At 31.4% G+C, this 24,377-nt stretch overlaps 2 long non-coding RNA genes across 2 annotated transcripts; one reads left to right on the top strand and one right to left on the bottom strand.

Moving 5' to 3' along the window:
• Positions 1–336: 336 nt before the first annotated feature.
• On the bottom strand, positions 337–963 carry LOC124888637. Its single transcript, XR_007047182.1, has 2 exons — positions 858–963; positions 337–635 (listed from the first exon to the last, which is right to left on the bottom strand). It is a non-coding gene; the product is annotated as an uncharacterized LOC124888637 (long non-coding RNA).
• A 9,549-nt stretch (positions 964–10,512) lies between these two features.
• Positions 10,513–11,347, top strand: LOC124888636. Its single transcript, XR_007047181.1, has 2 exons — positions 10,513–10,867; positions 10,937–11,347. It is a non-coding gene; the product is annotated as an uncharacterized LOC124888636 (long non-coding RNA).
• Positions 11,348–24,377: the final 13,030 nt, after the last annotated feature.

Raw genomic sequence — 24,377 nt, 5'->3', positions numbered from 1 at the left:
CTTTGGTCACGCACCGACATAGCATGAGGAGCGGAAAGGAATTTATCCAACCCCCTTGCGGCCTCAAAAATTATATTGTGTATATAAGATCAACTTTTCTAAGCGTGTCTATTTTTTAAATTTTTATATAGTATCTTTTTAGTGAAAATTCTACTGATCATCTCTCGCACAATTAAACAAAAAGAAGGATTTATGTAAAATGAAGACAGAAGAAGGATCTTCGTGAAGTAAGATATACATGCATATTTTTCTTTCCACATAGTTATATTACCTTTTAATCTTCTTATTGTGCCATCAATTTTAAATTCATAGTGATAATAATAAAAAAAGGAGAAATAAAAGGAAATGAAAGATGGACACAGCCATATATTATTATATCATGAAAATATCATTTGGTTTCAAAACAATGACATCCAAACCAACAATAACAATTAAATATAAATTCTAATTTAACTAACAAACATGGTAACAACTGCATAAACGTTCATTACTTCCAGGCAATATCTCACAAATAGGACTTGGATGTTTGTTCTGGAAATTGCCATAACATTTACTTTGACAACATTCTTGGTCACACGCATCGCCACAAACCCCCAAATTAGTCAAGCATCCTCCACTTGCTAGCACCATTGAACCTATAAATACACAAACATATATAAATATTTGAAAAATAAATCATAACTATTAAAATAATCATGACGCATTTTTTTTTTGTATACTTGCAAGATTAAATCGTTGAATGTCTAATGTTAAAGTTATTTTATTACTGTTATTATATGTTGAAATACTGTTCATGAGATGTTTTAGAAAGCAGATTGATTCAAGAAAAATAATGTTGAAGGATACATATATCATACCTGATACAACAATAAGAAGCAACATGAATAAAGTGGTTGAGGAATTGGCCATTTTGACTATGAAGGAAATGTATTTTTTTAAAAAAAATAAAAAATTCAAGAAAATATTTAGAATATGAATATTGCATTGAACAAAATGAGTTTTCATCTATGGCTATATATACTGTGCACAAAGCTACAAACATAGAAAATTTGAATGGAAAAGAAATATTAGGTAAAATAATAGATGAATTATGTTTTGCTAAATTCGTACATTCTTTGAATTGAAATTTTATAATAAGAAAACAATTAATTTTTCTGCAAAAATGGATAACATGAGACTTGATTTTTTATTCTTTGATTTGATGTTTTATTATGAAAATTATTAATTTTTCTACTAAAATGGATAGTATGGGACTTGATTTTTTATTCTTTGATTTGATATGTTTTATTAAGAAAACTATTAACTTTCCTACTAAAACGGATATTACGAGACTTGATTTTTTATTCTTTGATTTGATATGTTTAATTAGAAAAACCATTATTTTTCCTACTAAATGGATAGTATGAGACTTGATTTTTTAATCTTTGATTTAATATGTTTTATTAAGAAAAATATTAATTTTTATGAATTCGGTATTTCGATTCAGTTTTTTATGTTTAGGTTGACATAATTCGGTTTTCGGTTTAAATTGAAATAAACCAAAATTTTTAATATACTTTTTTTAATTATATATATATATATATATATATATATATATATATAAAAAAAGTAACTTTCGATTGCAAAAAGTAACTTTCAATTTTGCAAAAAGTAATTTTTTTAATTTTATATATATATATAAAGTAACTTTCGATTGCAAAAAGTAACTTTCAATTTTGACTGCTGAATATATTTGAATTTTGGGGGTCGGGGCTGTAGGTACTAGTGGGTTATATATATATATATATATGTGTGTGTGTGTGTGTGTGTGTGTGTTTATTACTTAATATTTATAATATCTAAGTTCATTAGCTATTTAGACTTTAGCTCCAACCCACTACTACCTACAGCCCAGACCCCCAAAATTCAAATACATTCAGCAGTCAAACTTGAAAGTTACTTTTTGCATTGATTTTTGCAATCGAAAATTAATATATAGTCAATCATCTGATTTTTGTATTAGAGATGATTATTATCTTTTGTCACCTAGAAGACTTTACAAGTTTATATTGATTTTTCTTTAACGTAAGAAAGTTAAACCAATTCGATTTACAAATATAACTTAACCCATTAAATAGGCCCAAAATCGAAAAAATGAAATTATTAACCAAATAGAACCGAACCTAAATTTACATAAATCGAATCAAACCGAAATAATTCAGTTCGATTTTCGGTACATCTAATTTCATAACCGAAAATCGAATAAACCGAAATAAAAAAATTGAATCCGAACCGAAGTATCGAACGCCCGCCACTATATTTTATTAAGAAAACTATTAATTTTCCTACTAAAATGGATAGTATGAGACTTGATTTTTTATTCTCTGATTTGATATGTTTTATTAAGAAAACTATTAATTTTTCTACTAAAATGTATAGTATGAGACTTGATTCGTTTTATTATTCTTTGTTATGATATAATTCTTATTCATGCCACAAAGAATTCATTGAAAGAACAATATTTCCTACCAAAAAATTCTCCATTCGAACGACTTGATATGAGATTAAGTACCAAAATAACATTCAATACAAATATATCTTAGATGGAAAAAATATATAGAGTAGCATACTTAAGAGTTAAATTACAAAAAATAGCAATACTTTTGTGTAATTACTTCATGTAGCATAAATATCATTAGTTTTAATAAAACTCAATTACTTTTACCCTGAGAAAAAGTTACTGTGCATATTCTCCCTATTTCACGCTTTCCAACATATATTTTCTTTTTTCAAAATTTTTTTTTTCATTTTTCACGCCTCTATCCTTGTTCCTGCGTCCCAATCTTCTTCCAATTTTTTCCTTTCGCACAAATTCAACCACGATCTGAAATGATTTTGTTCTTATAATTCAGGTATCTATTTAGCTCAGTTATTGCATATTAGTTTTCAATTTTTATTTTTTTTTTATATTTAAATTCATAGCAAATTCGTTTTTATGATTCTACTCTCTAATGGCTAAACACACAGTAAAATCACTATCAAAAAGTGATTTACAAAATACTAATTTGGTTTCTGATTATGTACCATCGTTTAGTCTTGGTTTAACTCAAGAAAATATAGTTAAAGTTGTTTCAAACCCTTTACAGTCCAAACAAGTTGTGAGTTCGAAGAAAATTAAGTCCAAGTTTCGAAACGGCGCGATGAAGATTACTGAAATTTTGAAAAAGGGTAAAAGGATGAAGAAAATTGATTCACTAAAAGAACAAAAATAAATAAAGTATGAGAAGAAAAGGAAAGCCGAAGAAATTGAAGAAGTAAGGAAGGAGGATGTTGATGTTCAGATTTCTTCCGCTGATGAATCCGAAGAAGACACTGAAGATGAGGTAATTTTTGGCTTTGTAAATGTTTTATATATGTATTTTTTTATTGTGTTTAATAAGCAGTTAATATGTATTTTTTCAAGCCGTTAATATGTATTTAGGGAATTCTAGCCGTTAATATGTATTTTAGCATATGTGAGATACTAATGAAGATTTAGTGGCTAAATGTATTTTTAAGTATATTTGATATGTATTTTTTTGTGTTGGTTGTATTTTTTTCATACTCAAATACATATATATGTTATATGTACTTTTTGTTTTGTTTAATAAGGTGTAGGTGTAAAATGTATTTTTATGTCAGCATGATATGTATTTATGAATTCATGAGAGCTGATATTTTGTTACCATATGTTTTTTGCTTTTAGTGATGATTTTTGTAATTTTTTTTGTTGTTCATAATACATATGAATTTATAGATTGATGTCATGCTGATATGAAGTTAGGGATTGATGTGAGTTGCGTTCTTTTTAACCTTTGTATTTTGGTTATAGTTTAAGATATTGTAGTTTTACTTTTTATAGGTGCTGCCTGACGATATATTCATTGCAAGAAAACTTTCTCGTTTGGCACTAAATATGTCCATGTCAACACACTCTGTAGAAGATATGCTGCACTACTGTGGGACTATGGTATTCGGAAACAAGACGCGAATGCTCATAGTGATTTCGAAGCACCATCGAGGCCTGTTAGGCAAAGTAGAATAACTAGTGTCACATAAGTTCTAGATGTATGATGGGTTGTGGATTTATCACATTGGATATTGTAACAAACGGGTATATGGATGTAGTTTAATATGTATTTTTGCAAACTTATATTGAACTGCATGTTACAGTAAGTGAAAAATTTGTTCGATTTTACTTGTTTTATATGTTCAGTTTTTACATATTGCAGCGAGAACTAACCCAAAAAATACATATACAACTAAAAATACATATGGATGAACAAATACATATGACAGTTAAAAAACACATATAACCTAAAAATACTTACACAGTGTTAAAATACATATGCAGTGATCAGATAATTAGATAAAAATACATTTCAAATCTAAATCTTTTGTTAGGTGTTCAACTCTGGTAATATGAATAAATACATTATTAAGTTCTAACACAGTTCAAATATCAATTTTTAGTTGTTTAGTTTTAAACATAAATATAACTATTAACAATAAATATGTTTATAAATACATAAACATTATTAAATATACATATTAGTTAAAAATATAGATATAATTTTAAAAATACATACGAGTTGCAAATACATATGTAGTGATTTTAGACATGTATACATATATAGTGTTGAAAATATATATCAATGTGAAAATACATTTACAGTGATAAAAATACATATGAGTTGAAAATATATATGAATAGAGTATGCTGACAGAGTATTGAAAATACATATGGGTTACAAATACATATACAGTATTGAAAATACATATGACTAGTATTTTTCACAATGCAAATAAGTATTCTTTTTTTGACATACATACAAACAGAACATTCAGATTTAACACTTTTCATACATCAATGAAGCATAAATGACTTAATACATAAAATTGAGTTCATTCAAATAAAAAATGCAGAAGAATGCTTTAACTAAGAATCTAAAAGAAGAACAAATGTTCTATTTATGATATTTCCTACAAGAACGTCTATTGTGACCCTTAGCCCCACAACCACTGTATGAGTTGATGCTCTTCTTCCCAAACATATCCTTTCCAGATGACTGACTTTAAGATTTTCTTGGTCAAGTAAACCTGGACTTCCTCAATATCCTTGTGATGTGGGTCTGAGATAATCACCTCAACCATATACATCTCAAATACATCTAATGCTGCAGCATCTTCAGATACCACCAAAGCTCCTTCGTTATATGTAGTTAATATTGTTTCCAAGTTGTCACAGCTCTGTCTCTTCTTTCAGTAACACACACAGATGAACTTGCAAAACTACTCCATACAACTTTCTGCAAAATACTTACATATAAAGTAAGACATGAGTTCATGTCTTGAATATCTTTTTTCTGCAACACAAACACCTTTAAACCCATATCATTATGTATTTGTATTTGCCCTGTATTATCAGTGATTTGATATTCTACTAGAATCTGTTTCCTATTTTAAGTCCATATTTAAGTGATGTGCTAAAATATCGTGCACATCATTGAATGATGCTATTGTGCTCAACTATATAGCATCAGTAATGTAATCTTCGTAGTTTTTTCATACGCCCACCTACCGGAGTGCTTCACAAGAACTGGTATGCTTCTCATTTCTAATTGATTTTACATAAAGTAAATAAACATACATATTTGTCAGATGTTTATTGTTACAACACTCACCTTTCTATTATAATAGCAAACAAATTAACACAACCACCAAATAAACTCAAAAATACATTTACACTAATAAGGAATATAGATTTTTCGGTTAACACAACAACTTTTTTCAACCATAACAATGGTTCAAAAAAATTGTGTTAAAGCTTACATACACTCAAATTCAAAAACATCAGATTATAACACAACAAAATACATCAGTTTGAACATACTCAATTATATCAAATCTAACAAATAGAATTATATTTTTTTATTCTTCTAACAATACATATGAACCAACAATGCTGCTACAAAAATACATATGAGTATTTTTACAATCAAATACAAACAGGTCGAACCAAATGAATTATATCGGCTAGAACAAAATGATTTCAATCAATTTATTGTTCTACCAATACATATGAACCAACGACAACACTAAAAAAGTACATATGATAGTGTTTAAAGTAAAATAAAATCAAAGCAATAGTTTCCAGCAATAACAAGAGTTCAGAAGATTCTGTTAAAGCTTACATACACTGTAATTCAAAAACACTAGAATCGAACACAACCAAATATATCAGTTTGAACAACCACAATCAAGCTGATTGCGATCAATCGTTCTGCTAGGCTTTCAAAAAAGTACTGAACAGACTTAAAATTGAATTCTATTTTCAATATACTTATAATTGATTATACGACAGCAGTAAATAAATCTACAATGCATCACAAATTGAGGAATTGAAAAAAAGATCGGCAAAAACAAAATATATTCAACAACAAAAAAAATTAATCTAATACCTAAAATCGCACTTAAGCACTAATTCGAAGAAGATAATTGAATTTCAAAGTGTTAACGAGAACAACGTAATATTGATAGTTGAACTTCACGAAACTTTTTTTGAACAAAAACAAATACAATTGAATTTAATTGTTCAATTACAGCGAATCTGAAACTTCAATAAAAATTTGAATTGATATTTTTTTTTTTGAAGAATCATGCGTTTAGCGACTGAAAATTTGAATCGATTTTTTTTTTTTTTAAGAATCACGCATATAGTGAGTGGATAATACATTTTTTTTTTGAATTTGAACAGGGTTGTTAGAAGTTAATGGAAAAAGGGTGATTAGTGAGCTTTTAATGGGATTGTAATCTTTAATTGTTAATTTATGGAATTATTACCATATTTAAATCAGATAATTAATGCAGTAAAAACAATTGTATTTGTATTTTTATAGCAACACTTTGCAAAAATACATATCAAAAGTTGCTATAATATGCAATTATGAAAGTGTTGCTATGAAATTTGTAATTAAGGGGCTAAGTATCCTATTTCTGAATTTTGTCCATCTTAGATTAGACACAAGAGCCCGTGCAACCATGAGTCCAACATATGTTGTTCTTTTCTTTCCTAATTTATGTGATATCAATAAATTTTTGAGAGACATTTAAATTTTTTGAAATTTTTTTAAATATTTTAAATTGTTAATTATTATGATGTATAATATTTTATAATTTTGTAGATAATATGTGTTACTATATTATTGTACTTTATAATTATTGTACTTGTGTCATTTTAATTTATGTGAAACTATGTAATGATCTTCTGGTCGTTTTTGAAATTTTCTCATATTTCTTATTTATACACTGATTTATGACTTACGGAGATGGATAGTATCGATTTTTGAAGTGTTTCGAAGTGAGTTGAGTCATTAGTTGGGTATTTTAGATAATTAATTTAATCAGTCATTTAATGGGTTAAAACTATAATTTATTTACTTATAAGACTAATATAAAAATAAATTTAATTGGATAGAATTTATCATATATATTAATAATAGAATCAGCTAGTTTCTAAGGGAGGAGAACGAACGTTGTAGTAGAGGAACGTCGACTGCTTCAGGTGCGTGAAATAATTTCTTTTGCTTATCTATGTATTGGTAGGCTTAAACTGTAATTGAAAATTAAATAGTGAATTGGGCAAGAATGGTAGGTTAAATTTGTGAGCAACGGTGTACGTGCAGGAGAATTAGAGGTTAGGCAAATTATTTGAATCATATGCTCCTAATAATGACAAAAGATTAATTCCTTAATAAGGACAAAAGCCTTCATGATGCTACAGTAGAATGACTAACATTTTCTAGGTAATGAAATGTATTATTACTACTGTTTCGTGAGATTATCATGTCAATTTGAAATAATGGTAAGGTAATAATTTGTTAGTGATTGAGATATAATGAATAAATTGATGTCATTGGATTCGTACTCTTATAGATATTATACATTTTGATAGATTTGAACTATTCGAAAGCTTTACGGAAGGGCAAGACCTTGCAAAGTAGCTTGTATTTGGGTTGTTTGACTGAGGTAGGTTACGGCTTAATTGGAGTTTAGACTCGATTTAATTCTGTGTATACTCCTAAATTGGATACATGTTGATTGATATTCGGACATACTTGAAATTGATGATGTTTGGATTGTTGAGGTGTGTATAAATAACTATTGAAAATTTACTTGATGGAATAGTCTTATGACTTTAAGTGTACTTGTAAACTTGATACATCATATTATATGTTGTGAGGTAGTGTAAATTTGATATTAATATCACTTGTTTATGTTGGATCGGGTACTGTGCCGGTACGTATATGTATATGTTGGATCGGGTACCGCAGTAGTACAGATATGTATATGTTGGATTGGATACCGCGCCGATGCGGATATGTATACGTTGGATCGGGAACCGCGCCGGTATGGATATGCATATGTTGGATCGGATATCACGTCGGTACGAATATGTATACGTTGAATCGGGTACCACGCCGGTACGGTACATGAACATAGATTGTTCCCTTCAGGTCATGACTAATTGAACAAAAATAAGTCCCATAGCATATGTGTACATATTTGTGTTGATTCTGTGGATGTTTATAGTATAGTTGATACTCTTAATGGTTATGTGGCTTGTTTGTAAGCACTATTTGACCTGTTGTTGTTATATTGTTGATTCCTTGAATATTTGTTACGTGACGATGCCTGTCTACTTTTTATTTGATTTATGTTGTGTACATGCTATTAAATTGAGTTGGTCTATTACCTACCAGTACATAATGGTTTGTACTGATACTATTTCGTGCTCTTCTTTTGTTGAGTACAAAAAGTGTTCTAAAAGCTCAGACATGACCTCACCTCTAGAGTTTGATATCAGATCTTAATCCGAGGGTGAGCACTCCGTCTCCAGGCTGTCATGGGTCATCTGATTTGTTCTTCTCCATCTTTCGGACAATGAAACATTCTTTATTTACTTTATTTTTAGATATTTCTTTAGACATGATCTTTGTTAGTAGTTCTTGTACGATGACTTTCGGGTCTTGAAGATTTTAGTAAGTAGTTTGTTTGACTTTTGCATTAATAATGATTGGTCCTGAATTATTGTTATTATGTTGATTTTATAATAATATCATCTTAAAATTGATTAAGTGTTTGGGTAATGGTTCGGTATAGATGGTTCTCCCACAAAAAGGTTAATGTGGGTGCCACTCATGGCCATTTGGGTCGTGACACACTGATAAAATTTGGAGGGTCAATCAAATTTTTAAATATAATTTTAAGATTTTTATATAATTTTTAAATATTTTAAATTATTAATTATTATGATTTATAATACTTCTACATAATTTTTAGATAATATATGCTACTCCCTCTATCCCAATTTATGTAACACTGATTGAATTTAAAGAGTCAATCAAATTTTTTATATATAGTTTTTACATATTTTCATTTGTTAATTATTGTGATTAATAGTACTTGCTACGAATTAATTTTCAAATAATATATGTTCCTCTCTCCGTGTTATATAATTGTGATAGTATTTAATTAGAGAATAAATCAAATTTTCAATATATCATTAAATATTTTAAGTTGTTAATTATCGTAATCTATGATACTTTTTATGTTATTTTCAAATAATATATGTTACGTTTTTTCATACTCAAACTCGAATATGAAATTTTTAGTTAAAAGTAGAGGAGTACCATCATTTTACCATAAATCATATTGATTCCACTCTCCACACATTTCACCTTTATATTAAATGGGTCAAAAATATTCTTTTAACTTTATATTAAATGAGTCAAAAGTATTCTGTTAGTGATAGTAAGAGTTATATTTGAATTTTAAAATTTCTCAAAATAAATTTAAAGATAAAAGATAATATTGAGCTCTCAAGCATATTTATGGCTTAAGGCGAAAATCAAACGGAAGTCTTAAAATTTTAAGAAAAAATAACTTTCTTTTAATGAACTCTATTTTCAAAATTATATAATCGATCTTTTCTAATTAGTTTTTTCTAAGTAATAATATAATCAATGCATTTAATCTTTCTTGATACATAGTACACTAGATATATGAACTTCTTATAATAATTCTTTCCTTTTATATAAAAAAATTATTTTTTTTATAAATAATATTCAATTTTTTTTAAAAAAATTATTTATATTATTATAAAAAATGAGGACCCTCAAATTTAGGGGCCTAAGGCGGCTTCCTATGTTTTTACCAATTAGAACCGCCCCTTATAATAGGTTAGTAAAAGATCTATAAAGCAAATCACAAAACCTAAGAGTTAGGATGGCTATTACATATTTTTTTCATAATGTACTGTATTATATCGTATTGCATAACAATACCATATAAAATCTAGGATAAAAGGTATGTAAACTTTAAACTTATCTTGTGAGAATAAAATAATTATTTTTGAAAGAATCTTGGCTCAACTAACATATAATATTACATTGTATCATATTATTTTGATGAATTATGACATTTGAATAGCTTGTATGTCTTTTCATCATTTGGGTATTTTTTTTTTTTTTGGAGAATTTTGGGTTTGATTAATAATAAAAAACCAACATCACAAGGGCCAATTTGCCCAACTACTACCCAAACTAATACAACTAATAAAGAAAAAACCGGCAACCCAATTCTGCCCCAAACCCATCCCATCTACTCTTATTACATGCAGATAAATGTAAGAGATCCGTTTCCATTAATCTAGCCTTACCTCTCTAATCCCTTCCCACCTGAAAATATGTTGCCACCGCTACTCAATAACAAAATGGTTCTTCTTTTTCTTTGGGTTATAAATGGTGTTCCCTTATGTTCATCTCAGATTCTACATCAGTTTTCAAGAGTAAGAGATCTTCTTTTATTAATCTTTTTCTTCATCCTTTATGTTTTTCCTAATCATTTCTTGTCTCAGTTGTGCGCTCTGGTAGATGAAAGTGGAAATGGATTTCATTGTGAACTGAGGGTGCTCCATCGGGATGCTGGCTCCTCATAGCATTGGATCTTCTCTCAGGTTTTCTGCTTCTGATTCGGCCCACTCCCCTCCATTTTGTCAAGACCATTTTGAAGGCTGTAATAGCCTAGGCTAGATAGCTTTTTCACATCTTCTTTTTCCTTTTTTCTTGTGTAATTATGTAGCTAGTGAAAAACTGAAGCATCTGCCTTATCTGCCCCTTGATCATCCCTTAGCTGATGAAACTCTTAAATATGGGCTCTGTAGTTTGTCGCTGTTAATGATCTTTCTTCCTTGTGATTCCATGTAGTTGAAGCTTGCATATGAACAATCTCCTGAATTTATTGCATGATTAGCTAAGTAATCCGTCAATTTATTCCCTTCCTTGTATATGTGCTGAATGATTGTATGTATCCCTTGAATGTTATGCTTTATCTCCTCCACAATTTGAATTATGTTTTATGGGCATTTCCATTCACCTAACAAGACCTTCTTAAGTAATAAAGAATCTGTTTAGAAAATAACTTGCTCAAAACCTGAGTGCTTGCAATGTTTAGTTGCATGTAAGATCACTAAAGCTTTTGCCATTGTGTTTGTTGTATCCTCTATATTAGTTGCTTCAGCATAAACTAGATCTCCATCTTCATCCCTGAGAGTAAAAGCATAGGAGCTTAAACCCGAATTTCCCCTAGAGGCGTCATCTGTAATTCAGCCAACCTCTCGGGGGAAATTCCCATATAACCTTCTTTATCCTTATACCTCCTCTGTAACTTTTCAATTACTGTAATACATCTGGCCATCTTCCTTTAAATGTACATTTGGGATTTCTGACCTTCAGAAGCATATGTAGTGTATGCATCACATTGTGAATGACCCTCTGAATGCTTGTAGTCTTGCCATTATTCTTACTCTTGTTCCTTCTTCTCCACAATTCCCAAACTATAATGCTTGGTAGTGCTTTATAGTAAGGTTTGATCCTGCTTTTAACTTGTGCTCCCCATCAAAGCATTATAACTTGTCTTAGTGAAAGTCCTGCTATATTCAGACCTGCGAAAGAGCAGAAGTAGGACCAAGTCCCGTTAGCAGTATAACTTTTCAGTATTGTTCGTTGTTTCTGACTTTAAGGTCATCAAAAATTTTAAATTTAGTATTTCTCATTGTTTCCGGCTTCAAGGTCGTTGAAAATTTTGAAGTTGGTATTGTTCGTTATTTTCGGATTTAAGATTATTGAAATTTAATAATTGATATTGTCATTGTTTCCCACTTCAAGGTTGTCAAAAATTTCAAATTCGATGTTGTTTATTATTTTCGACTTCAAAATCGTTGAAAATTTCAAATTCGGTATTGTTCACTATATCCTGCTTCAAGGTCGTCGAAAAATTATTTGCATAGAAGTGGGAATAATAAAGTTTGTAAAGGAAAAGAGATGAAAAGTAATGATGAAAAAAATAATGGTGAAAAAATGATGAAAAATGATAAAAACATATAAAAAATGGAAAAGAAAGTAAATAAAAATCAATTTTAAACAAAAAAACACGTGTCAAAATGTTATGGGCACGTGTATCACGCTCTCTTGCCAAAGGTCTGGTTGTCAGCGTTCGGGAGGGTAATAAATCCACTTTTAAATAGTTTAGGGGGTAATAGGACCCCTTTGAAGTTAAGGTGTGTCTCAGCTCTTTCGGATATAGTTCGGGGGAGGGGGTGGGGTGGAGGGGGTAAACAAGCTATTTTCTCTTAATTATTTAACTATAGATTTACAACAATACTATTAGTATAAATACTATTAACACACCCAAGAATGAAAAGTAAAATAAGAAAAGAAACACGGTCAACTCTACCATTACTTTAATTTAGATTTCAACAAATCAAAATTTTATAATTAAAGAAAAAAATCGTACTTGAGTCATATTCCTAAAAGGAAGCAAATAAAAAATTTGTATGTATTCTTTCCTTTTTTATTTTAACCTAAATATCTATTTTTAAATTTTATTTAGTATTATAATCTATTTAAAATTAAGATTCCTTTAATAATTAATTAATGATATTTATATTAGTTGTCTCTCTTTATTAAGATTATTCTTCAAAAACTACGGCATGTTGAAAAAAGAACATATTTAGGTATAGAACTTATCATCAATTAACTCTTGATAGTATCTATGATTATAGAGATAAATTTGTTTGTGATTTAAGTTATGTTTTCTAGAGTCTTAATATGTTTTTGAAGTTAATAATAAATTATCATATATTATTGATAGGCAATTGTTAATTTAGAAAATTTAATGTAAATAGTAATACCTTGAATGTCAATAATTTCAACAACTTGGTATTTGTTTCCATGCTCTTCATGATCATGGCCTCATGAGTACACTACATTTGAAATAAAATTGAAGATTATTGACATATTTAAGAGTTATACACGCCACTCTTTTCATAAAAATTCAATAGTAAACTAGGACACAAATTAAACATAAATAAAAGAACCACACAAGATTGATGATTATAAAAGGAAGTCCAAAGTATAGAGAAGATAGAATTAAAAAAAAAAAAAAAAAAAAAAACTCGCCGAACAAACTTCATGTAAGCAAAAAAAAAAAAAAGTGATCCTATAAAGTATAAATTCAAACTCGAGTTTGAACACATAAACAAAAAGAATTTATAAATAAAAAATTTGACATTTGACTCCTATATAATTTATATTAGTATTTATATATATACTATTATGTCCATAATTGTATGACAATTTTAAAAATAGCCGTAGTTTTTCAATAAAAAGAAGTAATATCAACTTAATTACTAAGTTATCAGGTAATTTACGGTACATCATAATAGCAATATTTATAGTATTTGTTTTTTCAAGAAATATATTTTTTATATTTTAGGACTCTTAATTTCCCCTCATATATTTTAGGTCTCTTAATTCATATTTCATATATTTTAGTACTCTTAATTTTTTTCATATATTTATTTTATTATCAATTATCTTTAATTTTAAAAAATAATAATTGAAGAAAAATGAAAATGATAATTTTATCTATTGTAGAATTTTTTAACGTAGAAGATTTTTTTTTAATTATTATATTATATATATTTTTTTGGTTTCACGTAGGGTTACTTTTTTTTAATTATAATTTTTTTATTATTATATTATTTTTGAGGTCCTTTTTAATTATAATTTTTTTAATTATTATATTATTTTTCTTTTTGGTTTCACATTGGGGTGGTTTGTTTTTAATTTTTTTTTTTTTTTAATTTCAGGTTGGGAAAGGAGGTTTCACGTTGTGTTTTTCTTTTTGTATCATTATTTATTTTTATTACTATTTTTTTGATTTCATGGGAAGGATTGATTTCAGGAATTGTATTTTTGTGAGGAAATGTTTTATTTTTTGCTAATATAGTTAACATTTAATATTACTAAAATAATAGGAGAAATATGTAAAGACGATTTTTCCTAAAGAGAAATATTTTAGTGAAGGGCAAAAAATTTAATCAACATTTCGTAGACCCTTCACAGTTTTAATAGATTATAGATTATAAATTATAGATTATAGATTATAGATATAGATATAGATAAATATAATATATCTGATAGGAAGAATATTTTCAACATTTTAAAATAAGATAATAATAATTTTAAATCTTATAAGAAGTTCAACCAATTTCTCATAAAATATTTCTTAAAAACATGTACTTTAAACACTTTGTAAATTCATACCAACAAGTAATTCATATTAAAACTTAAGAATTAGTGTAGGTAAAAAAGTCATATTAACATAACTAAATTATAGTTACATTACTTTTTTTGTTTGCGAAACAATAATCATGCTTAACTAAACACCCCTAGCATTCTCAAACAAACTTTCCTCCAACATTTTTCTAGAAATACTATATCAACCAAATTGGTTTAAGTATTAAGAACGTGAAAACTCAGTTAAAGGTATTTTTTTTACATGTGACTTTCAGAAAAGTTTTTTTTCAAGAACTTGAGTAGTTCTTCAATCGAAACAACTACTCCTCCATTTTCGGTAAATCACTTGATTTTCATAATTGATCAAGTAATTATTGTCTTTTCTTGAAATGTCTCTCTAAAATGATTTTTCTTTTTCGTGATTCAGGGGAGATATCCTTAAGATTGTTGTAAAATATTAAAATCATGATTCTCTAATTTGAGGCGTGCTCCTGTCGCTGTCCTTAAGGATATTTCACCAGTTATAGTGTATCCCCCAAGATTCAACAAGCTCTTTTAGTATTATATTAGGAGCCAGAAACTAACAAAGATTCGTCATTTAGAAAAATCAGCACACTTATATATATATATATATATATATGAAACTAATAGAGATTTATCGTTTAGAAAACTCAACACACTTCATACACACACATATATATAAAACATTTATATTGGTGAACCAAGTTTAAATCACATGGAATCTGCAGGATTTACTTCGTCATTAAGGGAAATTGATGATTATTAAAATATGTCACAAATACTAAAAGAAATGTTTGAAGTTGTCTTGAAGATAATAGTCAATTAAGACTATTCAAGGTGATTAATGGCTAAGAAGAGAGTATAAAGAATTGATAACTTACCAACATTAAAATGTAATGAAGTAGACGTTGAAATATATTCACAGATGAATTTTTTTTTTTTGAGATATTAAATTATTTTTCCAACAGAAATTAACAAAACAATTTCTCTCACAAAGTTTAGCTCTGCATACACTAAAATTTTAAGCATTGTTCATTTGGTAGTATTATAAGTGCACTAATGAAGGTCACAAGTTCCACAAATAATTGTATTAGAATAAATTGTCTACGTCATATTAATTCTTCCTCAAACTCTATTAACGCGAAATATTTTATGCAGCGGATTGACCTGGGTGGAGGTTTACATACAAAATATCTCCTAGACAGATCCATCAGTGCAACTTTGGGCTAGATCAGTTTTCTTATTAAAATTATTTAGTTCATTATGCATGCTTACCAGTTTCAAATTACAATATTATGTATTTAATATATCTTTGTAAACCAATAATTGAGAAATTCTTTATCAAATTGCATTTCTCTTATTTTTATAAATGAAAACTATCTCGTTTACATGAGAATGATGCTCATATAATTTTAACACTATCCATACAAGCTATTCATTTTTATTAAGAGTTCATAGACTATTTTTTGGTCATCTCACTTTTTCTTATTTAATTGATGATCTAGTCTATATCTATAATCTATAATCTATATCTATAATCTATATTTATATCTATAATCTATAATATATTAAAAGTGTGAACACCATTAGAAAAGTGATTTGAACTTTCTGTCCTTCATTAAAAGAACCTTCTTTAGACAAAATTAACTTTTCACTATTTTCTTCAATTTATTATTTAATTATTTTTATTATATTAACTAGACTCCAAAAATATATGGGACTCTAAAATATATGGAAGGAGAATCAATTAAGTAATATTTTTATTTGTACTGATCAATTAGAAAAATACTCTTAAAATAGGACTCTATTAAGGAAATACTTCTATAAATATTGAGATGCACGTTAATTCACTATTTTTGTCAACATAATAGAATTCAACGTATGTGTATATATATCTTCTTTGTTTTCATTCAAATCATTCTTTATGGTCAAAATTTTTGCTCAGACAAGAATTATTTTCATCAAAACTTGACATGACCCGACCCCGGGCCTTGTTGTAATGGGCATTCCAAGTTCAACCAAGACCGGGACCGCCCTCTGTTACCCAAACCGACCACCTATATTCAGTCTTAGATGGACTGAATTTTGAGCATATACCAAGATAGCGTAAATGCTCTCATGAAGACTCTAGGATAGGGTCACAATCGTGACCGACCCAACCGAGTCCAACCATACCAAATAAACCATCCAACCATACCAACCATACTATATGCCATAAACCAGGCCATAACCAAAGAGAAAACCAAAACATAATATGATAATCAATCCCAAAATGTAATTCGATGGAACAACCAATAATATCGTCCAATGATGTTAGCCCCAACACCAATACCAATGCTAAGGCCGACACCAATACTGATCCCACCCATACTAACCCCCAGAAGTACCACAAAGCCTTTATCCAAAAGAGTAAATAAATTCGATTGGTACATGCCCCTAGCTATGGACAAAACTAATATAAAAAATAAATCCAAAACGTCTAACAATATCCATAACATAAAATGATGCCTTTCGAAAGGATGGAAGCTCACCACTTTAGTCCAAATGTTGTTTCCGAGTCAATCACTATGTAGGAGTAGTCGAACGATCAGTTTCTTCATAGCGTGGGTATACAGCTGCCAGTAGACGGGTTAGCGAGTGACCGCTAGCATGAATCTCAGATAAGGATATAATAATGCCAGTTATGAAACCAACCAATGCACATAACCATACGTATATATAAGTGCCGGAAAAGGGAATCGGATTTAGCATGCCTTTAAAACCTTTACCTGAATTGTGTAGCTTAGCCGTCTTAAACCACCCACGAGCGATATGGGTTCAACTTTCTCTGCTGAAAGGGCCCCAGTGCGTGTAGCCGCACTACCAGGGAAGTATTCCATGGGATGACTAGTACATCCCCTAATAGTGTGACATCATGCACACGGTCCACTAAGACCAATCCTCATATCGGCAAATATGAGTTTCAATTTTGGTCCCCTCGGGACTGCCACCTTCCACGACTTTGCTACACACCCCACTATTAATGCCCAATTAAAACCGTTTCCATATAATCAAATGATTTACCATTTTATTTAATCAAGGCCAATGTTAGTGGTATCGTCATACCATCCCTTCCATATACCATATTAAACCACTTGGGAGACTTTCATGTTCCACACGAGCATAACCATTTAGCCTTGCCTTTTCAAACCATTTAAAGCTTTATTACATAAGCTGAAAACAAGAAAGATTTCCATTAAAAAAAGTCAATACAATGAATATACCTTTATAAGCATTTTATCAAACACCCTGGAGGCATAATATAACCAAAACCAATTCCAAAGACCATTAAACCATTACTATGCAATCCAATTATCTAAAACCACCATTAATGCATTTAAAAGCATAATTAAAACCATAGGAAACCATAACCAAGCATTTAATATCAAAACCCCAAATAATAGTTGAAAATCATAATCATATAATAATAAAACCATGAAATCAATCATATAAACCATGCCTTTAGTTAAAATTACAATGAGGAAAGAGAATCATGCCTTGTACCAAAGAATTGATGGGAATAAATCACCAATACAAGACCCAAAACAATTATTTAGTTGAAACCCTAGCTCTTGCCCCAAAAGCTCTTGAAAGAATTATGGAGTGTTTTGGAATATTTTCTAAAGGTTAATAATAGAATAATAGGGTAAATAACCTCCTAAGTGTATTAGAAGTCGTGGGTCCTAATTAGGATAAGTATAAAAATGTCCAGAAGACCTCTACTTAAGTTGCCAAAATCCCATCACAGGGATACGACTGACCCATACGAGTCGTACCCTCATATAGGGTTGGTTTCCTCCACTCGTATCCAAGCCTCACCCTTCGGATCAGACACTGACCAGTATATGACTCATCCAACCAAGTCATGACCACAACATACGATTCGTACCCTTGACCCGTATCCCTGACAGAATGAAATACCAGGAGGATCAAACATTGCCCATCATATGAATCCCTGATATGACTCATACCAAGCCCTACGACTCATACCCCTAAGTCGTAACATTACAGTGACCAAAACCATCCCACAAACTAACATTGGTCAGCAACGACAGAATCATACCACTCGTACCCTAACATACGACTCGTACCCATGAGTCGTATTGGGTTCGGAGAATGGAAATTTTAGAAAATTTCTAAGGGTTAAAACCCAGGATGTTTCAGTCTCCCCCACTAGGAATATTCGTTCCCGAGGGGTAACTACACACAGAGTCATTTGAATTATCAAACATATTCCTAATCTTCATCAAAGTTCAAAATAAAAGAGGCAAAGATATTAATATTTCCTTTAACAAACTCAGAAAATAAAGATGTGTTCAAGAACACATATCTTCCGCATGAATCCCAGGAGCAGAAAACAGATGCGGATACTTGGACTTCATATCCTCTTACGCTTTCCAAGTAGCTTCTTCTACCTTATGGTTCTGCCATAGAACCTTAACTGAAGCCATATCCCTGGGCCGCAATCGATGAACTTGCCTATCCAATATCTCAATCAGGACCTCTTCATAAGACAAAGAATTTGAAATGCCTAATCCTTCCAAAGGAACAACCGAAGAAGGATCGCCAATGCACTTCCTCAACATGGAAAAATAAAATAACGGATGAACCAAACTTAAGCTAGATGGAAACTCTAACTCGTAAGCAACATTGCCAACTCTCCGCAAAATCACATATTGACCAACATATCGAGGACTGGGTTTCCCTTTTTTTCCAAATAGCACCAGTCCCTTATGGGAGACACCTTGAGGAACACTCCATCCCCGACCTCAAACTCCAAGTCTCTACGCCTAACATCCGCATAGAATTTTTGGTGACTTTAGACAACTTTAAGCCTATCCCGAATCACCTTTACCTTCTCCATAACTTGGTAAACTAAATTTGGGCCAAACATGTCTGCCTCACTAAGCTCAAACCAACCAATAAGAGATCTATACCTCCTACCATAAAACGCCTTAAAATGAGCCGTACTAATACTCGAATGATAGCTATTGTTGTAAGCAAACTCCACCATGCCATTATAGTTAATCACGTAAGCCCGAAGCATATCCTTCAATGTCTGAATAGTTCTGTCCGTTTGCCCATCCGACTGCAGATGGAAAATAATACTTAGACTAATCTTAGTCCCCAACCTTTTCTGGAAAGACCGCCAGAAGTGAGACGTAACGATCATAAATAATCAAAACAGGCACCCCATGCATCTTCAAAATCTCCTGAAGATACAACTTTGCATAATCCTCCGCTGAAAAGGTAGTCCACATTAGCAAGAAGTGTGTAGACTTAGTCATCCTATCCATGATGGTCCAAATTGAATCATAATGACTCCTAAGTCCATATTGATCACTTCTCACTTCCATTCAGGCAAATTAATTTGTTTATACAACCCTTATCGCCTCATGTGCTCAACCTTAAACTGTTGACCCACCATACACTTGGCCATAAAATTTGCCATATCTCTCTTCATACAATTTCACTAATAGATCTCCTTAAGATCATGATATATCTTAGCCGAGCCTGGATAAACAACATAGCGTGACTCATGCGCCTCAGCCAAAACCTTTTGCCGCAACCCATCGACTTCAAGAACGTACAACCTCTCTTGGTACCGTAAAGTACCATCACCACTAATCTCAAACACCACTACCTTTTGCCCTACAACATCACTCTTGATTTTCATCAAGACCGAATTTAATACTTGCTTCTCCTTAATATCCGCATCAAGAAACAATCAAACCACCTCTTGCACCATCATACTACCATCTTTAGAGTCCAAGAGATGAACTCCAAGATTAGCCAAACGGTAAATATCCTTCACTAATTCTCATTTTCCCTCCTCTACATGAGCTAAACTCCCCATGGATAACCTACTAAGAGCATCAACAACTACATTAGCGTTACCTGAGTGGTAGTAAAGAATCATATCATAATCCTTAAGAAGCTCAGGCCATCTCCTCTGCCTAAGATTAAGCTCATTTTGAGTGAACACATACTGAAGACTCTTGTGATCAGAAAATATATCCACGTGAACACCATATAAATAATGTCTCCATATTTGTAAAGCAAACACAATTGCCAACAACACCAAATCATGAGTAGATTAATTCTTCTCATGTACCTTCAATTGCCTGGAAGAATAGGCAATCACCTTCCCATGTTGCATCAACACACAATCAAGATCTACCCGAGATGCATCGCAATAAACCACAAACCCATCATTGTCCTCCGGCAAAGTCAGGATTGGAGCCGAAGTTAACTTATCCTTCAACTTCTCAAAACTCCCTTCATAAGCATCCGACTAAGAAAACTTAACCTTCTTCTAAGTCAACTTAGTCAAAGAAGCAGCTATCGAAGAAAAGCTTTCCACAAACTGCCTATAATACCCAGCTAAACCCAAGAAGCTCCGAATATCGAATGAATTCATGGGCTTATGCCACCTCTTCACCACAAAAACCTTCTGCGGATCCACCATGGTCTCTTCACTAGAAATTATATGACCCAAAAAGTCACAGTATTCAACCAAAACTACACTTAGAGAACATGACATACAACTGTAGTTCCTTTAAGGTCCGCAATACCACACAAAGGTGATTAGCATGATCTACCTCACTTTTTGAATAAACCAGAATGTCATCAATAAACACTATGATGAAGAGATCCAAATACTGCCTGAACACCCTATTCAATAAGTCCATAAACGTTGTCGGAGCATTGGTCAATCCAAATTGTCACGCCCCTTTTTCGACTTCAAAAAAATGGTTATAATTTAATGTTCGAAAGGGTTTCAATTATTAAAGTGACAAAAGATAAAAATTTATTTCGAAAAAGAATTATTTTTAACAATCAAAATTTAGAGTCGCCACTTGGCATAAATCAGGTGTGCCAAGTCACCATTGAAAAATCCTTTTCAAAATCATTTGACTCTTTAAACTGGTTTGCGATCAGAGATTTTGGCTAAGGAATTCTATTGACCGAGGGAAAGGTGTTAGGCACCCCTCGATCCCGTGGTTCAACCACGGTCGCTTGGTAGAGTGTATCGACTATTTTTTGACACTAAGAAATGTATAAACCACACAAAAGCAGGCAAAATAATCAAACAATAAACAAAAACAAAACAATCCAAAATGTAAAGTCCAGTCCAATTATTCGATCTTTTAATTCCCACCCCCAATTCTATACTCAAATTACCAATTTCAAATCTCAAATGATATCATATCATCACACCATATATAATCAAGGGAATCAGCAATAAATCAAATAAAGTAGCAATTCATCACCAATAAAGATCAACCAACACGATATTCAATTCAATGTACGGATATCATCAATAATGAAATAAAAAGAGGAAAAGAGTAGAATTGGACCTTAATTTGAAGCTTTTGAACTCAATGTTATTCGAATTAAAAGAGTTCGTATCCAAAAACCTCCAATCGAACCTCAACCACGACCAAACTCAAACTCGGTAGCACCAAAATTGAAACTCCAAACTTTCAACAATCTGATCTTTGTTGATAATAAGAAAATCCGAGACCAATACCCTCGAACAAGGAACCCCGACTATGTCCAACCAAAATCAGCATAGAGAGACGAAGGCCCGAATAGAAAAAAATAATCCGAAACTGATCGAAAGGCACGGTCAACTAATCTCCGAAATAAGAACCAACGAGAATCCCCAAAGCCTGACTCTAGCAACAGAACACAAAATCGGACGAACCCCTAAGATTCAACACACGACAAAACCAACCAGAACAGTGGAGCCGGAGCTCCGGTGAGCTCAGATGGCGCTGGAAAATGATGAAAGAAAGGAGGATTCTAGCGAAATCTCAGTGTTTTCCAAACTAGTTTACTTCGAAATCCATCTGAAACTAAGAGATTTGAAGATCCTGAGCTTGAATCATTCAAGACGATGACCTAAAAGCTCTTTACGATGAAGGTTTCATCGGCAGCTCTTGACAGCGACCAAATTTTTCTCCGCCGCTCTCTCTCTCTCGGCTATAACCTTTCTCTCTCGATTCTATGTGTGTGCAAATTGTTCGTTATTGGGCGTGAAGAAGAAACCAAAAATGAAGTCCTCTTTTCAGTCCGTGATTTGCTGTGATGTATGGAAAAAGGAAGATGTTCTGTGCGTGCTCCTGTGAGGTTCGAGGAATTGTGGTAAAAAAAAATCTCTCAAATATTTTAACTGGTGTGTGTGATGTATATGTATGTTGTTCTTCTTTGGGGAATCAGTGTTTGTGGTGAGGTGAGTGTGTGCTCATGGTGAATCTGTGGGTGTTGCGTCGAATTTCCAGTGAAGAAGAAAAGAAAATAAAAATGGAGTTCTCTGTGTAGTCTCTGAATCAGTATTGTGTGTGTGTCCTATGAAGAAGAAAAGAAAAAATTTGAATGTTGTGTGTTTTTCTCTGCCAATCCCATGAGGTGTAGTGTATATATGCTGTGAGGTGAGCGTGGGGTAGTGAAGTAAGGTAGGGTAGTGGTGAGGTGGGGGTGGGGTATGGTGTGATGTGGTTTATTTTGATTGGATGGGTTGTTAGGATAAGATGTAGGGGTTAGGATAGGATAGAATTTGTTAGGGAGTTTGTTATTTTTTGTATTTTGTGGGGAATAATAAAAATGGGTGAGACACATGGTAAGGTGAACTAAAAAAATGAATAAAATTAGACTTCGGGAGGGATAAAATTAGGTGTCTACATCATGCCCCCTTTGAATGCAAACACGAAGTGTTTTCAGACAAAGAAGTCGACAGCGAGACCAAATTTTGACCCGACCATTATTCGAAGAAAGAAACAGAAGAAAGAAGGACAATCGGGTCTTGACTTAAGACATCCTACCTACCCAAGTTATGAGAGAATCAAGTCATGGGTATTTCAAAGGATTGGAAGAGATGGACTATACCGAGTTGGAGAGTCGAGTAAGGTTCCATCGAGGTTCCGGTCCGCGGCTCTGTCATTACATCAAAAAATGAAAATTACAAGTTAAAACATAAATGAAATTATAAAAATCCTATCTATACAGCTTCTGTAAGCTCTTGACTCGACTTTTATCACCCTATTCTTCAGGCGGGCTCCTGACTTGCAATTTCTTTCAACTTGTTGCTTGGCTTTCAATTGCTTCGCTTTGTTGCTTGACTTTTCGTTTGTTCACCCTATTCTCCAGGCGGGCTTCTAACTTGCTATTTCATCACTTTGTTGCTTGACTTTTTGTTTCTTCATCCTATTCTCCAAGCGGCTCCTGAAACCCAAAATTAAAACTAAGACGAAAATTATCCCGAACAAAATTATAGTAAGGTAGTATTTCATTTTTTGAAAGCGTTGTCCCATTTTTCAGGAGGGTCCTGAGCATAAAGTAAAATCCCATTTTTCAGGAGGGTCCTAAACATAAGTAAAATCCCATTTTTCAGGAGGGTCCTGAATAGAAGGTAAAATTCCATTTTTCAGGAGGGTCCTGAACATAAAGTAAAATCTCATTTTTCAGGAGGGTCCTGAACATAAAGTAAAATTCCATTTATCAGGAGGGTCCTGAACAGAAAGTAAAATCCCATTTTTCAGGAGGGTCCTGAATATAAAGTAAAATCCCATTTTTCAGGAGGGTCCTAAACATAAAGTAAAATCCCATTTTCAGGATGGTCCTGAACAGAAAGTAAAATCCCATTTTTCAGGA

Source organism: Capsicum annuum, chromosome 11, assembly GCF_002878395.1.
Source record: "Capsicum annuum cultivar UCD-10X-F1 chromosome 11, UCD10Xv1.1, whole genome shotgun sequence".
Taxonomy (NCBI): domain Eukaryota; kingdom Viridiplantae; phylum Streptophyta; class Magnoliopsida; order Solanales; family Solanaceae; genus Capsicum; species Capsicum annuum.
The sequence above is the reverse complement of the archived record's forward strand: the minus strand, read 5'-3'. Positions and strand labels throughout refer to the sequence as shown.